Source organism: Cryptomeria japonica, chromosome 10 (assembly GCF_030272615.1).
Source record: "Cryptomeria japonica chromosome 10, Sugi_1.0, whole genome shotgun sequence".
NCBI lineage: Eukaryota > Viridiplantae > Streptophyta > Pinopsida > Cupressales > Cupressaceae > Cryptomeria > Cryptomeria japonica.
The window spans coordinates 322462490-322481320 of NC_081414.1; positions in this window are offsets into that span (position 1 = coordinate 322462490).

The following is an 18831-nucleotide window of genomic DNA, read 5'->3' on the forward strand; positions in this document are numbered from 1 at the left end:
CTTATGTTTATGTAATAGTTTGAATTTTATTTCTTAAGTGGGGTGTATAAACACTTTAAAATAAAATAATAATATAATTTCCCCACTTGGTTGTATAAATACATTTTATATTTATCTTACCTACCCTTTACCCTTATTGGTTGAATTTGAAATAGGAAGTAAAATTATATTATATGGTGGGGTTGGTTAAATATATTCAAAACCAAATATTATGATTGGTCAGTATGGAGGCTAGGGTTTTAGTTATTGTTTAGTTTTTATTTTCATTTCCATGATGTTTTTCGGGTTGGCTATTCTCTAAATTTTTTCTCTTTAAGTATTTCCTTTGAGCTTTCGATTTCACAGTTGGATTATGGTTGGAGCTTTGTTGGATTTTGGCTTGGCTTTGTGGGGAGCTCTTCAACAACTACATTCCTTCACATGCATTGCAGGTTGGAGCTTGAGCCTTTGCATTTTAATTTTAATGGCTTCTCTATGTTTGTTGCATTTCTAAATGTTTTTTGGGCTTGGGTTGAAGAAATATTTTCATGTTCTATAGTTTTTTATATAGTTTTCAAATAATATTTGCGGAAAAAGATTTATATTATATGGTATTTTATATAGTTGCTAGAAAATATATTTTTGGTTTTCCTGTGAATGTTGTTCACAGCTCAGTATGATGTTTTTCTTGGGTCGTATTCTCTCTCTATGAATCTATTTGGTTTGCTGGGGTGTTTAAAAATCCCCTTTTTGAATCTGAGCATCTTGTGTGTGTGTGTTGTTGGAATATTTGGAGGCCATGTTGAGTTTTATGGTTTTCTTTGTGAGTTTTGTCGTGAGGAAACTTTAATGTATCTTGGTTTATAATAGTTATGTTCTATTTCATTTATTCCTATTTATTCTTCTTCTCTGGGAGACCTTGTTGGTCCATGTTTCAAGTGTTGGTCTCAAAAATGAGCAAACCAAGTTCACCTACAATCTATCTATGAAATAGCCAACTTCATATAATGAAGAACTTCAAGACTTGGACATCATAACAAGGATTTGAATCCTTCTAATCTTCAGGCTCTCCAAAACCTAGGTGGGTGTACCTTTAATGCATTGACTTAGACCCATTACACACATATGATAGCATCAATAAAAGCAGATAGATCTCATAAGGCTTAAACAACTAGGAGGTTACTGTAGATGGGCTAGATCTAAATTGACATCTCAACTAAGTTGAAGCATGAGATAGGTGGAACAAACTAAAACTACAAACATAAAAGTAAATGGATATTTGATTTTAAAAATCTCTAAGAATCCCTAGAATCTGCAAGACCAGTGCCTTATCCAAGGGCATAGAGTCATACATCAAACTACAAATAAAAAACCTCTACTGCAAATCCATTTTCATCATTCAATATTCCTACATTAATGCCTTGCATATATGCATTACTCAGCTCATTCACAAAATCATCAGTTCTTGAAAATATATTTCATTATTTATGATTGATTACAAAATTTAAATTCTTCCTTAAAGAATACCCACAAACAATCACAACAATCTCCTTGAGATGACAATTTCCAACCTCCTTGAGGATTTAATTTGTAAAAAAGAAATATATATCTAGAGACAATTCTGTTTTAATTTATGCATGCCTTACATACATAAGAACCTACAACTAAATCACCTACAACAAGAAGATATACTCCATTACTTGAAAAAAGACATTATATTACAAACTTGGAAAAAATCAGAATTGGAAACCACGATTAAGGAGCCTTGCTCACAAAAATATGGAACCCTTACAATGAGAAGAAATCTCAAATAGGAAGAGAGGAATTCAAGATTTCAACTCTGACAATGGCAACTACCAAATCTTTCAGCATTAACTGCTCACACACTTGGCCAGTAGAAAATCCTCTCTAACAAACTGAAAAAATATATTCTAAGATCCTGAGGTAAATGCCCCAAAAATATTTGTCATGGGTTTAAGTTGACTACAAAATTGGATTCCTCATTTTTAGATCTTTCCAATGATATATAATACTTATATTTTTGGCCAACAATAATCCCTCAGCCATCAATCTCTCGGATGAGCCATGATAGTTCTGATACTTAATATAAGTACAAATCCAATAGCCAACAAGATGAGAGGGGGGGGGGGGGGGGGGGGTGAATCATACAAACTTAATCTTCCATAAAAACATCAGATTCAACCTCGGTAACGTATATTTTAGTAATATAACCAAAATTGTTAAACATGCAAACTCAAAAGCATATGAACATCATAAACCTCATAACACCAGATTTAACATGGAAACCCAAATAGGGAAAAACCACTGTGGGATTTTGGACCCACTAAGAAATATACTCTTCTAGAGTATGCTCGGTTAAAAGAAAATCTTGTTAAAGATTACACACACAATGCTAGATGTGACCCATTTAAGGGATTTCCCTCATATTTGTTAGGATCTTCACCTTGTTAGAAGTGACCTTGTTAAAGGATTTCAAAACACTCAATCAGAATGTCACCTTGCTAGAGGGTTTTACAAATAAGACTGTTAAGTCCACTCAGTTAAGAGATTTTCTGTCACTTTCACAAAATAATAGTAATAAAATCTATCTGCAACTTCACATCTAAAATGCTAAAGTAGATTCTTATTTGCTCAATACAATCTAGACATAGAACTAGTCTTGTCTATCTATTGGGCTTCTATACTCTGTTATTCAAATAGGTCTTCAAGCTTCTGTGCTTGGTAATCACTATGTAGCATCCCTGTGCATACACTTGCCTGCATACATTATTTATCAACAGTTTCCTATTTATGAACAATTAGGTAACCGCATAATCTCCTTGATCACATTTCCCATGATCAATCATAGCCATCAAATCTTCAATATTGTCCAGGTTCAAATCATCTTTCAATCTGAAAATGTTTTACCCTGCCTTGGAACTTGCATATTAGTCTTGGAACTTGTGCTAGGGTATTGCGGTTCAATATGTGTTGTAGATCTTCAAGCCGACTTTTCATTGCCTTAGATTCGTTAACAAACTTCATTCACAGCTCACCAATCATTGATCAGTTCTAGCTCATCAGCTTCCTTCATTAAATAATGCATGTAAACATTTAATGCATTATGTTATAGCTCCATGAATACTAAACTTCACTCAGTAGACATTCCACCTTCATTAACCGATAGCGATAACCTTAGGGTTTACCGACTAGGTTCCTTAGGGTTTACCGACTAGGTTCTTTTCTTGATAACATAGTATAATATTAACCTTTACATTTTACAACATATGTATGATGTTAAAACAATCTAAACATCATGATCTCATGATTGTCTGATTCGGTACTAGTTTCCCATTGAATACCTTATTCATCCCCTTATTCATCATATTCTTTCCTGTGTCTTTTACTGACATCTTTATAATCTTCATATCATACTTCTCAAGATATGGCAACATCATACTGAATTAGAAAATCAATTTCTTGACATCAATGACAAAATAATAATATCAAGACAGTATAACATCTTTAATAAGTTATATCCATAATCATCAACAACCTTCTCAATATCCTTATGAAATGCCAATAATCTTTCATTGTCTATTATAATGCAATATTGCCAGCAATCTCCCCCTTTGGCATTGATGGCAAAACCAATTGATTTGACCTTAAAATATTTGGATTGCTATGATTCTGAAATGCTGAAATGCTCTCCCCCATACATTAGACTTCTCCTATTTTCAGTCTTCTTTCTAATCTGTAGTCTACTCAGTTTTCTTTTAGTCTTCTCCCCTGATAGGTCTTCTTCCTCTATATTAGTCTTCTCCCCCTTTGACAACAATGCCAAAAAGTAAAGAACTAAAACATAATTACTTTCTGTAAGAAGTTATTTCCCGCTGTTGTGTATCAACTAAGTCTTGGTCAGAGCATTTGTCTTCAATTCCTGTTCCCTGTAATATTTCCTATATTATTTCTGCACACCTTTAGAAAACATCCTAAAGTGTATAAATCAGCATCAACTCCCAAAAGATATGCATTAGAGTCATCGGATTGATTCTTTCACCGAACTCGGTCAGTCAGTAAAAGATAGGGGTAGGACCCCTAACTTAATTCTGAGATATTCAAAAGTGTCCCTTGGTAGTGGTTTGGTGAAGATATCTTCTATTTGTTCCTTTGTGCTAACATACTCCAATACTACTTTCTTCTCTTGAGCTTCTTCTCTAAGATAATGATATTTGATAGATATGTGCTTTGTCTTAGAGTGCATAACAGGATTCTTTGAAATATTAATGGGACTAGTATTGTCACAGAATATAGTTACTGGCTCAGTAACTTTCTCATTTATACCTTCCAATAGTTGTTTGATCCATGCAATGTTGGTACAATTCAATGCTGCAGCAACGTATTCAGCTTCTACTATTAACTGTGAAACACATCCTTATTACTTGCTAAGCCAACTCACTAGTCTTTCTCCTAAAAAGAAAGCTCCTCCACTTGTGCTTTTTCTGTCATCAATGTTGCCTACCCAATCAGCATCAGTATAAACTTTTAAATCAAAATCATTTCCTTTCTGATATACTAAGCCATAATCCTCCTTGCCTTTCAAGTATCTAAAAATTCTTTTGATTGTTGTCATGTGTATTTCCTTAGGATCTGTAGAGAATCTTGCAACTATACCTACTACATGTGCTATATCTGGTTTGCTGTGAACAACATATTGTAGCTTTCCAATCATGGATCAGTAAAGTGTCTCATCAATAGATGCAGATTCATCATTCTTTGATAATTTACAGTTGGTAGTCATAGGAGTACTTACTGGTTTTGAATCCTCCATTACAAATTTCTTCAAGATTTCCTTTATGTACTTGGATTGAGTAATGAAAATCTCATTTTTCATTTGCAGTATCTATAAACATATAAAATACTTTATCTCACTGATGAATGACATCTCAAATTATTTGCTCATTTCATTTCCAAAGTTCTTGAATAAAGAGTCATTTCCACAAAATATAATATCATCAACAAATATGGCTGAGATCAGTATTCCATTTTCATCATTCTTCATGTACATGTTGTTGTTCTCAGTTGTCCTTCTAAAAACAATCTTAATCAAATAAGAGTGCAATCTTTCATACCATGCTCTTGGTGCTTGTTTCAAACCATATAAAGCTTTGTTCAATTTACATACCTGATCTTTATTCTTATCTTCAACAAATCCTTCAGGTTGTTCAATGAAAACTTCTTCTTCTAATATTCCATTTAGAAATGCAAATTTGACATCCATTTGATATATCTTGAAATTTTTGAAAGCAGCATAGGCCAACAATGTTCTTACTCTTTCAAGTCTAGCAACAAGTGCAAAAGTTTCACCATAATCAATTCCTTCTTCTTGAGCATAACCTTTGCAAACTAGTCTTGCTTTGTTTCAAATGACCTCTCCTTTTTCATTTAGCTTGTTTCTGAAAATCCACTTTGTACCGATTACATTTTTGTCCTTTGGTCTTGGGATTAGTGTCCATGTGTCATTCTTCTTGATTTGATCAATTTCTTCTGTCATAGCATTTATCCAATCTTCACTGTTAAATGCCTCTTTCACTATTCTCGGTTCAAATTCAGATATCAAACATGTGTTCTGTCTCAGTTTGTTCCTTCTCATCATTGGATTATCCTTATCTCCTATAATCTGACTTGGCGCATGATGTCTTCTGACATACTTGGTAATACAGGCTCGGTAGGCTTTGTATGATCTTCTTCATCACTCGGTAACTGGATATTCTCTTCATTTTCTTCAACAGTCTTCTCGGTTGAACATAGACAAATTCATCATAGTCTTCTTGTTCCTTGGAATTTCCTTCATCATTTCTTTCTACAAATTTATAAATTTTCACATTTGCACTATCTACTATTTTGTTAGATGATTTGATCAGACATTTAAATCATTTGCTTCTAGAAGAATAACCTAGAAATGTTCCTTCTTCACTTTTCTGATCAAATTTGCCATTTCGATCATCTTTATGAACATAGCATCTACTTCCAAAGATTTTAAAATAACTTACATTAGGTTTCTTATCATACCAGATTTCATATGGTGTCTTCAAAGTACCTTTCTTCAATTGAACTTGGTTCAAGGTGTAAACTGTTGTGCTTATTGCTTCTCTCCAAAATGTTTGTGGCACCTTCTTTTCAATCATCAGCGTTCTAGCACAATCTACAATAGATTTGTTTCTTCTCTCAGCTATTCCATTCTGCCGTGGAGTTCTCGGTGCAGAGACTTGTCTTTTAATACTCTGATCTAAGACATTTCAGTTGTCTTCCTGTTTCATTTTCAACTCTTGCCTTGTACCATTTAAACATTTGAAAAGCTTCTGATTTTTCTTTTAAAAACATTACTGACATCATCCTTGAATAGTCATCCACAAATATGAAATATTTATCACCATAATAACTTTGAACTTTCATAGGACCACAAAGATCAGTGTGCACTAGATCTAAAATTCCTTTAGAAGTGTAAGACTTACTTGTAAAGCTTGATCTTGTCATCTTACCCTTCTTGCATTGTTGGCACATAGCATTCTCAGGTTTTTCAAGACTTGGTAGATGTCTTACTCTGTGCTTCTTGCTTATTTTGATCAGATTATGAAAATTGACATGACAAAACCTTTTGTGCCATAACCAAGTATCATCTAACTTTGCATGCAAACATTTATTCTGAGTTGACTCAAGGTGAAATGTGTTACCTTTTGTTTGTGTCCTAGTAGCAGCTAACTTTCCATTTTTGTCATGAACTTTGACAATTCCCTTCTGAAATTCTATTCGGTAACTTGTGTTGTTTCACTGTGCTACACTCAACAAATTGTATTTCAAACCTTCAACCCAATAAACATCATTGCATCTTGCATTATCAAGAAATGTTATAGATCCTTTACCTCTCACCGGACATGGTGCATCATTACCAAATCTAACATAGCCTCCATCATAATCTTCTACTATAACAAACTTGTGTTTATCTCCTATCATATGATGTGAGCATCCACTATCTATAATCCAAGAATCATTAGTGTTTATGTGAGATATTAGGGCTTTTTCTTCATACCTTTCTTCATCTGATCCATCCTTGATAGCCACATAAACTACTTCCTCTGTATCAGTCTCATCTGATTTATCATCGTTGGATTCCTCATCAGCTATTAGGCATGTCTTTCTATCTCTTCTTCTGAAGTCTCAATGTCCTCTATAATGATTATCTTTCTGTCTATCATCTCGGTAATCTCTCTTTTCAGTAGAATCTTTGTCAGGACAGTTAGAAGCCATATGTCCTATTTTATCACAATTGAAACATTTCAAAGGTAGTTTTCCTTTATACTTACCTTTGCCTCATGGTAACCTTTTGGCTAATAGTGCTTCAAACTCTTCTTGCTTTCTGATTTCCTCATATAATTTGTGTACTGCCTCCATGTTCTTACGAAATCTTTCACTTGCTCCACTGTGATCTCCTTCAGAGTACTTATACTTTCTTTCATTGAAATCATTAGATTCATCAAGATGAAAAGTACTAAATGCAGATTCAACTTTATTTACTGAAGATCCACTGTTATCAAAATTACTTAACTCAAATGCATGTAGCTTACCAATAGTAGCATCTAAAGAAACTGGCATATTAGGTACAGACCTCAATTCATTAATTGTAGAGACTCGGATTTCATAAGCTAGTAGAAGGGTTCTTAACAACTTACTTGTTATATCCTTTTCTTCAATAGTTCCACCTGCTCCTTTGATTTGATTGACAATCTCCTTTAGTCTTGTACTGTACTGAGTTATATTCTCACCTTCATTCATCCTCATAGATTCAAGTTGTCCTCTTAGACTATCTAATTTTTCTCTTTGAACATGTTCATCTCCTCCATATACTGATATGAGCTTATCCCACATTGCCTTTGCATCATTGTAGCCTTCTAGATCATTAAACTCTGAATCGGTCAATGCAGATGTTATTTCAATCATTTCTTGAATATGTTCTTGCTTTGCCTTTATCTCTTCCATAGTCAATGGATAGGTGCTTGGTGTGACAAAATCATTCTCCAGATAGTATACAACATATTCTCCAACTCCTGATAGATGTAGCTTCATCCTTTTCTGCCATGTAGAGAAACTTGACTTGTTCAGTTTTGGTGCATCCTCTTATACATATTTGGATCTTTAACTCAAATGCCTTTAAACTTTCCTTCTGGAGTCCAAAGCTCTGATACCAATTGATAGTTCTGATACTTAATATAAGTACAGATCCAATAGCCAACAAGATGAGAGGGGGGGGGTGAATCATACAAACTTAATCTTCCATAAAAACATCAGATTCAACCTCGGTAACATATATTTCAGTAATATAACCAAAATTGTTAAACATGCAAACTCAAAAGCATATGAACATCATAAACCTCATAACACTAGAGTTAACATGGAAACCCAAATAGGGAAAAACCACTACGAGATTTTGGACCCACTAAGAAATATACTCTTCTAGAGTATGCTCAGTTAAAAGAAAATCATGTTAAAGATTACAAACACATTGCTATATGTGACCAAGTTAAGGGATTTCCCTCAGATCTATTAGGATCTTCACCTTGTTAGAAGTGACCTTGTTAAAGGATTTCAAACACTCAATCAAAATGTCACCTTGCTAGAGGGTTTTACAAATAAGACAATTAAGTCCACTCGGTTAAGAGATTTTCTGTCACTTTCACAAAATAACAGTAATAAAATCTATCTACAACTCCACATCTAAAATGCTAAAGTAGATTCTTATTTGTTCAATACAATCTAGACATAGAACTAATCTTGTCTATCTGCTAGGCTTCTATACTTTGTTATTCAAATATGTCTTCAAGCTTCTGTGCTTGGTAATCACTATGTAGCATCCCTATGCATACACTTGCCCTCATACATTGTTTATCAATAGTTTCCTATTTATAAACAATTAGGTAACTGCATAATCTCCATGATCACATTTCCCATGATCAATCATAGCCATCAGATCTTCAATCTTGTCCAGGTTCAATGCATCTTTCAATCTCAAAATGTTTTACCCCACCTTGGAACTTACATATTAGTCTTGGAACTTGTGCCAGGGTATTGCAATTCAATCTGAGCTGTAGATCTTCATGCCAACTTTTCATTGCCTTAGATTCGTTAACAAACTTCATTCACTGCTCACCAATCATTGATTAGTTCCAGCTCATCAACTTCCTTCATTAAATAACGCATGTAAACATTTAATTCATTCTGTTATAGCTTGGTTACAACTCGGTGAATACTAAACTTCACTCGGTAGACATTCTGCCTTCATTAATCGATAGCGATAACCTTAGGGTTTACCAACTAGGTTCCTTGATCGATAACATAGTATAGTATTAACCTTTACATTTTACAACATATGTATGATGTTAAAACAATCTAAACATCATGATCTCATCATTGTCTGACTCGATACTAGTTGCCCATTGAATACCTTATTCATCCCCTTATTCATCATATTTTTTCCTATGTCTTTTACCGACATCTTTATAATCTTCATATCATACTTCTCAAGATATGGCAACATCATACTGAATTAGAAAATCAATTTCTTGACATCAATGACAAAATAATAATATCAAGACAGTATAACATCTTTAATCAGTTATATCCATAATCATCAACAACCTTCTCAATACCCTCATGAAATGCCAACAATCTTTCATTGTCTATTATAATGCAATATTGCCAACAAGCCACTCATTTAAATTTCTGCCATTTCACTATAGTCTGAAACTATATTTTAAAATTTGAATTTACCACCCAGATCTTTGCCACATGTCACCTCTGGATCAGCTCATGAGTCCCTCTAGACTCTACTTGTCCTGCCACCTAAGCACGACCGGACACACCACTTCCTTGTCTCTTCCTTGTCACTGATTTGCAATGGATATTCATCGTGCATCTCTACATAGCAGATAAACAACCACCATCTGACCATTTCCAGCCTGCTCGTTCTTTATTTCTCCTCTGAATTTCTCTCCTACAAGGTCCCACCACTTGGTCACCAAGTCACGCCGATTAGCCATCAAGCTACTTTCCATCGCGACATAGCGACCACCATTGGATCATCCATCCAACCATCAGATCTTCCTTGACTTTCTCACCCTTTAATTTGCTTGGGCTACTCTCTCTTCTAGCGGGCCCACCATGTGTCACTTCCTGATTTGCACTGTACCTGCCTAGACCGCCACCTCAACTGCCATCTGGCTAGTTGCTATATCATAGGGGATAACTTGCAAGCTTCTTTCCATTGCAGTATAGCGACTGCCATTAGATCTCTTCGCCCGACCATCAGATCTACTCAACTTGCTCAGCCTTTACCTCTTCGTCCATGTGTGCCACATGTCTCCTCTAGCCCACTTGTGGATCCACCTATCTTGCCACTTGGACCTGCCACTGGATGTGCGCCCACCTTGGTTGGTTCAATATTATTCTTTCGGCCAAACTTCCTCCCTCGGTGAGCTGTTCACATATCTCATCAATACTGTAGTTTCATCGATACAGTTATTTTATCGGCAGGACCAATTCTGATTTCTTTGATGTACCTTATGTCAATGAAATTGATTCTTTCGGTGAATCCTTTTAGAGACCCATTGAGGCCAAGGTCTGTTCAATAAGTCACTCTTTGGTTTATCTACGCATCCAACTAGCCATCATCTAGGTGCTACCTTTCTACCACATGTCACGATGGTATTCATTTTGGGCACTTCACAACCACGGTACAGCGACAGGCATGGATAGCCCCGAAATTTCACTCCACCATTGATCTTCCTTGGATCTATCATTGGATCTCAATGATCTGCTCAATCTTTAACTTATCCCTTTTCTGCACTTGCTTTGTCGCCAAGTCATGGTGAGTATTCAGCGGGCATCTTTCTATCGTGGTATAGCAACCATCATCGGATCATCTACGATCACTATCTGATCTGCCTGACTCGCTCCACCTTTAGCTTCTTCTCGCTAGCCTGCTGCAAAATTTGGAACCCTTGAGATGCGCGCGTACGTGGGGGGCCCACCAATGCTGAGCTTCCACTTGCCAAAATTGCTTAAGCTTTGATACTTAATATGTGCGGGGATTTGTATTAAAATACAAAATATTTCCTTCCCACAACAAATGTGGGATAAATGTTTATGCCTAGCAACATTGTTTCCTTTGTAAACCCATTTTGGCACCCAAGTAGAAATGCCTTACACAGGTCAATTGCATTTGTTTTTGTCGTGCCCAAACTTTTGGGCAAAAAAAAGCAATTTTTTTTTTTTGAACACTTAATTACATGCATCCTATGCTTAAATAGTTGTGACAACTTAAAAAGTTGTTCCAACAAAACCTTAATTGATATTAAAATGGGTTTCTAAAGTGAGCGATGAATTAAGATTTAACTAGAAGCCTTAGGTTTTGATAAAACTCCTAGATGGTAGAGTTAGAATGTTACTTACGTAACAATTACGACAACTCCTATTATCAAGCGGAACAAATTAATTTAAAAAGGACAATAATAAATTCACTCAAATGTCCCTTCCATTTCAAATGTGAATTATAATACTTAATTAGATCAACTTCTACTACATAGACATCAATATAATTACTTGATTCAATAAATATTCATCTAGGTAGAGGTATATCAAGCATTCCCCAATACATTGGTATTATAGCCTCTTCCTTTATAACTTAATTAATTCTTAAATCTATTAATTCAATATTATTACAAATTCAATGTATTAATATTATCTAATTGAATAAATAAATTTTAAGTGTCGAGCACCATTATGATAACGACATTATCTGATAAAAGTTTCCAGTCAAGGATAACAAGGTTTGCAAGATTTAACCCATTAATTTAATTTAATTTAGAGCAAATATATTATGCCACTACAATATCCCCTTAAATTAAATATTAAATAACCTATATTAAATTCTTCCATAAATATCATTAAAATTTCTAAAAAGTATTTATATAACTTAAATCATATTGCAATATATTAATCCTCCAAACATTAGGTATTCAATATTTAATACTCAACATTTAAAGTACCTCTAGATTTTAAATTTGATCTTTAAATTTTATGAGAACCAATCAATAAACTCCTTTAATAAATTTACTCCAAAGAGTACATTATTTCTCTATGAATTAATCACTCCCCAAATTTAATAAATATTGACATTAGAAATACCCCCTTTTTTTTAGACTTAATTTAGATAAACATACTATTTAAATCTTTCTTTAATATCCTTTTCAATCACAACCTACCCATAATATGAAAATAGAATGATTGGATACAATTTTAATTCCTAATACAAAAGTCAATCTCAAATAAAATATTTAAAATTTAACCAAATGAGGATATCCCAATTCGAATTTTGAAAAGCAATCTTTCCCCCCCCCCACTCTTATTACTTATTTTATTAATATCCTCTTAAATAACCCTAACTAGGGTTTACTCTATTTTTAAAAAAATCTATAAGCTCTCATCTAATTTTCTTTTCTATCCATTTGTCTTTACCCTAATCCCAAAATTGGGTTAGGGTTTATTATTATTATTATTATTATTTGTTATTGCTTGTGTGTGTGGTGCAGGGTCTATGGCGGTGGGGGAGGCAGCCATGGCAGAGAGTGAGGCAAGAGGATCCATGGCAGGGTGAAGGGACATCATAGGGCACCCCTGTGGATACCCACAGTGGCGGCCTCATGCTACTCACTGTGGTTACCCACAGTGGCAACCCCGGGCGTCGCTCACTATGGATACCCACAGTGGTGGCGCCGACACCGCCCACTATGGATACCCACAGTGGCGGACGCGACTCCATCCACTGTGGATACCCATAGTGGTGGGCACAGTGCCGCCCACTGTGGAAGCCCATAGTGGCCGCGTTGCCCTGGTTAGGTTTTTTTTTTTTTTTTTTTGTTGTTGTTTTTTTTTTTATAAATATATATATATATATATACATGTACATTTAAATGTATATATATATATATATATATATATATATATACATAATTTTCAAAGGATATTTAGGGTTATATTTAATATATTTTTTCTTTCTAAAACATGTAGCAATTAGTAAAATAATGACAACATATAAATAGATGTACATTTCATTTCTTAAGCATGATTTATTTAATAGGTATACATTAGATTTTATCCTTGTTTTATTCTTAATGTAAGGCATTTAAACTAGCTATTTTCTCTTTCAATAGTTTCAAAGTATAAGTCATGTAACTATGTTAAAATGAAACAGTGATACTAAATGACTGTTAGGAATGATAAAATAAAACATAGCTTTCTCTTTCTTGTTTATACCTATCTTTTCTAATGCAGAAGGCGGATTACAGCATGTTAGAATATATGCAATTCTTTTCATTTTTAATGTTACATAGTTAACTATAGGAAAATATTATTTTATCTACTTTTATTTTTTGTATATTTTTTTTGTATAAATGACATAAGTAAATAATATTACAACAGCATTAAAATAGTCAAGAAAACACTTTAAAAAACATTATCATTATGTACAATGCAAATCTGTTATACTTCTAATGTCTGTTTAACCATATTTGCATTTGGAATAAATGAATAACTAGGACTAAATATTTATTTTTATTTTACTAACATTCTAGCTTTTCTAATTCATAATATTTCCATTATACTTTTTGCATTTTTAAAAAAATGACAGAGATAACCAAATGACAGCAACATTAATATAGTCTAGAAAACACTTAGAAATATTAAAAATGCAGAACCATTAATTCTTCTAATATCCATTTAACCACATTTTGCAATGTCAACTTAACAAAGAATACATTTCTTATAAGGAAAATCTGAGTATAATATGTCCACTTTTACAATGGGTGAAATGCCCAACTAGTCTCACATTCCTAATAATGAGGACTTAAATAAAATAATACATTTCTCTTTCAAAATAAATACAACATAAGACTCTTCTCTTTCACTTCTGCAACTAAAATAAAATCTGCAAGACCATTTCCCAAGCTTTTCTTTCAATCCCTTCCCAAAGCAACCTGCAATACAAAATTTTAAGGCTCTGACCATAGAGAGCTCACCTCCCAACCCAGGCTTACTAGAAGCCACCCCTGAGCTTGGAGAACCAATACCTAGACGGGTTACACTCAATCAATACAAAAACAAGCAAGAAAAAGCTCGCAGCAAACACATTCCCATCCCAAGGCTGAACTTCATCACATAGTGTGATGTTTACATGGGTGGAAGTGGACCAAGTACCTTGAGGAGAACTGCAAGATAGAAGATCACTAGCCAACTCATGGCAACCAAGAACACAACATAAGTCCAACAAGATAGTAGTTCACAAGCCATCTCATGGCAACCAAGAACACATCACAAGTCCATCTTGACCCCACATCCTTATGACCTTCAAGGCATACATGCCATAATTTCTCCCCTTATGACCCCCAAATGCATAAACATAACTATGTAGCAAGGGTCACAATACAAACCCTTGAGATCACTCTCTTGAAGAGAGCCTCTCACTCAAGGCTGTCAAATGTCTTCCACCCCCAAGACCATTTTGCCCTCCCAAGGGTAAGATGGCCTTGGATACTCCCGAAACACAGAAAATGCATAATAGAATGGGAGAAGAATCACATAAAAATTTTCACAATTAAAATACAAGGGAAAGAACATCTTCATTCAACCAATCTTTTAAAAGTAGATTTTCAACATGCGAAGTAAGAAATGACCCAACCTTGAATCTTCCTAATGGTTCACTAGGGATAGCTTGGAGAAGAGCAACCCAATTCTTCCATTCTTTTCTGCAACACTTAGCCAAAATTTTGTTCTAATTGGTTTCCAAAACTGCAAGATCTCATCTCCAAAAGTGGAGAGTGGGTGATTAACTCACTAAGTCTTAAACTTTAGCCTAAGAAGGCTTCTCTCACTCTTTCCAACCCCTTGGATAGAGTGAGAGGCTCCCATTGGTTGGTCTTCCCTAGGTCTTACACACTCCCTAACCAAGGCACCTCAAGAAGAGGAATGAAATGGGGAAGAGGAACGACACATACTAAAAAGGTTATCTAACCAAGGATGGCACTCCTATAGATGAAATTCGTCCATCTTGAGAAAACCACATTTTTGGGTGGTTAAACAAGCCCTAGGGGAAAGACACATGGCCAAATTTGGCCTTCACCCATAGGTACCCCATGAGGCCTAATAAAAATGCTCCAAAACTGACTCTAGGAGTTTATTTAACCCTTGAAAGTCCACCTAAAGTTAACCTACGGGTCAACTCTGAGTTGACCGTCCTTATGGCTCATCACCCTAGATTTCTTGGTACCTTCAAGGATAACTAGGAAATATAACTATTAAACAAAAATAAATCTCTCTAAAAGGTGACATGACAATTACCGACACAACATACAACATATGTGTCAAGTGACACTACAAAAATAATTCCACATCACAAATGCACACATGGCAATTGTCCCTTGAATGATTTAAACAAATTTAATGAATACAATTTACACACATGCAAACAATTACATTTACGAATAAAATACAATACATACGAGGTGTTGTCTCTCTAAATAGACAACCCTTGGTTTTACGAACGTACATAGACCTAGGCTTGATTCTCCATAATGTTTCCATGGTCACATGGATAATTTTCCTGCGCATCTCAATTACACATTAGTACTTTCCAATAGCCTCATATAATATTAACCACATGAATAAGAATACAAATCAATCACTTTACATACAATGGACATCATATAAATCAATTTACCATAAAACAATGCGATCCATATAAAGCAATTATCATAATCCACTTAAATTCCAACCATTCATAAGGTATGCATCATAATTTCTAACATCAAAAAGTCCTGCAAATTCATATATAGCTGGCATACATCATAACAAGATTATCAAATTAGTGGATCCTATAAGATCTAAATCTATAACACATCAAAATGTGCACCACAAGGTAAAATGCTTCATAACCTAGTTTAATTACTTTTCTCGCTAATCTATCCATCTAACATAGCTCATCCTATTGAATTTTTGCATTTATTAATATGGTCAACCTTGGTCAACTAAGTTAACCAGAGCTTGATCGGGGAGGGGCTCTACAGTTTTGAAGTTTATTTTACCTTCCATCTGGCATGCAGGGGATTTGGTGATACACTTGCCAAATGAATTTGCGTGAAAGTTTTAATAGCCATGCCATACCATGGGCAAGGAGAATGTAGATGTCTTGTTTGAAATGGGCCTCTCAAATCATCAAAAGTTTATAGGCCCCAGTAGTGGCTCTTACTGGAGATGGTTGATTGCAATATCAACACAAGAATTCAAAATCTTTGGTAGAGTAGACCACCCCAAAATAGATCATTTCTCCTCTTTTCAAAAATAGGGGTTCCTTATTCTACCCAAATAGCAGGGTACTTTATTGAAAACCACACAACTGAAGCAAAGCAACTGTACAAAGATACAATTTTACTTACATATGGCCCCGGGCCATCAAAAATGGAACCAATGCTTACCTCTATCAAACACATGATTCTCATTTTCATGAATCAAGGGTAAGCTAGAAGTTTCATTTACATTTGCCTGATCACAGATGCTACAACTTCTCATCAGCTCATCACATAAAAGATAGTCAACATACTCGTAATCATTCAATCTTTGAAAAACAAAACCTGCCTCTAAATGTTGATCATCAAATGATACATAACTATCATATTTCTTACAATTATTTCCCAGCTGAAAAGAAAAGTAATCCACCTTACTCTAAAAGCTAGGAACATCAGGCACATGCTGACCACTAGTTTGCATGAAAGGAAAAACCTCATCCTTAATATTGTCTTGCAAACTAGACAGGAATATTTCCTCATAAAATGACTGCATTTGATCTTGCTGATCACAATTTCTATCAGTACTTTGCACACATGGAAATACATCATCACGTAATGGTTCATTAACCACTTGCAAATCTAGGAAAACAACTTCAGATTTGTCTTTCTTTTTAATAGAAAAATCCACACAATGCATATCAAATTATGAATTCATATTAGCATATGAATCCACATTATCACATATATCAGCCTTATATGCATTTTCACCTTGTCTACTATTCAAATCAATTGTAGGGAAAGAATCAATATCATATGTATTATATTTAACACCCTCAAAAACATCATCAGTATCAAAACATATACCGATTGGGTATGAGAGACTGGGGACATTTCTGGATGGATACCTCTGAAGATGAGTAGCTAAGAGTTCTGAGATTTGTTCACTACTTAGTGAACCTTCTCATTTATTTTCATTTTCCTTGGCTTTACCTTTTGTGTTATAAACATTGTCCCAATCTGATGCAGGCATTAAATCTTTTGTGCTCATGTCTTTGTGCACATTTATTTTATCATTACAACAACTTGCATCTACATTATTACTTTTATCATGCTGCTCCTAAAGTGCTGCTATATGTTGCAACATGGTTTCATACCCCGGGTTGCAAACACTTTGTGGATTGAACTTAACAACAAGATGATCTACATTATTCAAATCCAAAACCTCAACAGGCTTATGATTATTTGAATAGTAACTTATGTTCTCACAATTTTCTTCTTGCTTTGAATACACATCTGCACTATCATGCAAAGAACAAGAGTCATCTTCAGCATCATATGAGACATCTCCACTCACGGATTCATCTTCATCACTGTATCCAATATTATGTGCATTTTCAGATTTATTCATTTCAATCTCATATGTCCACTCTTTAATGTGTGCAACACTTTCTTCCCTCAAGGTTGAAGACCAATTGACTGAGCCAAGCTCATCAAGCTCTAAGAATAATTGAATCCAAACAGACTCATAGGGTCTCACATCAACTAGGAGCTCATTTAATGCAGCAATAAATCTTTCATAAAAAAACATATGATAACTCTTCCTTCCTCTTCCCTACTTCTTAAAAACAAGATGAATCTATCTTGGATCATTTGAAGACATACTTCAATCTCTCTATCAATTTCTTTTAGATTTGACAAAGAATTTGGAGATCTAGGAGCCACATCTAGATCCATCAAATTTGTAACATCTATTGAACCATTACCTGGACAATGCATTTTACTGTTTCACAAATACTTTGCAAAACACATGCAGTCATAATTTTCACAACCACACACTTCTTACAATATTTTTGAGTAAAACTTATTTCAATGAAGTAACCTTAAAACCAAATTTCCTTTTCCTGGTGACCTGCTTCACCTTACAAGGAACAAAGTTATCTCATAAAAATTTGAGGAATACTTGGAGTAAATTTGTTGTTGTTGTCCACTTCACCTTTGACTGAAAATTTGAAGAGCACCTCCAAATCTCAGGTTTGTTCTTATAGAGTCGCCACCTCCCTGAAGAGGAATAAACTTTAACCACTGATCTTCACTCTGATTCACTTTCAGATTTATGGGTACTACACAACAGAGTCACATAATATTTTTATTTATTTTTCAGCAATAGAATTTCAGGACACACACTTTCAAATCTGAAAATAACATTCATATTTCTAAACTTCTAAGACTCTTCCCCAAATGACTTTGGCCAAACTCATGGATTCCGCAGCGGAGTCGCCATTTTTGTTGGTCTCAAAAATGAGCAAACGAAGTTCACCTGCAATCTATCTATGAAATATCCAACTTCATACAATGAATAACTTCAAGACTTGGACAATATAACAAGGACTTGAATCTTTCTACTCTTCAGGCTCTGCAAAACCTAGGTGGGTGTACCTTTTATGCATTGACTTAGACCCAT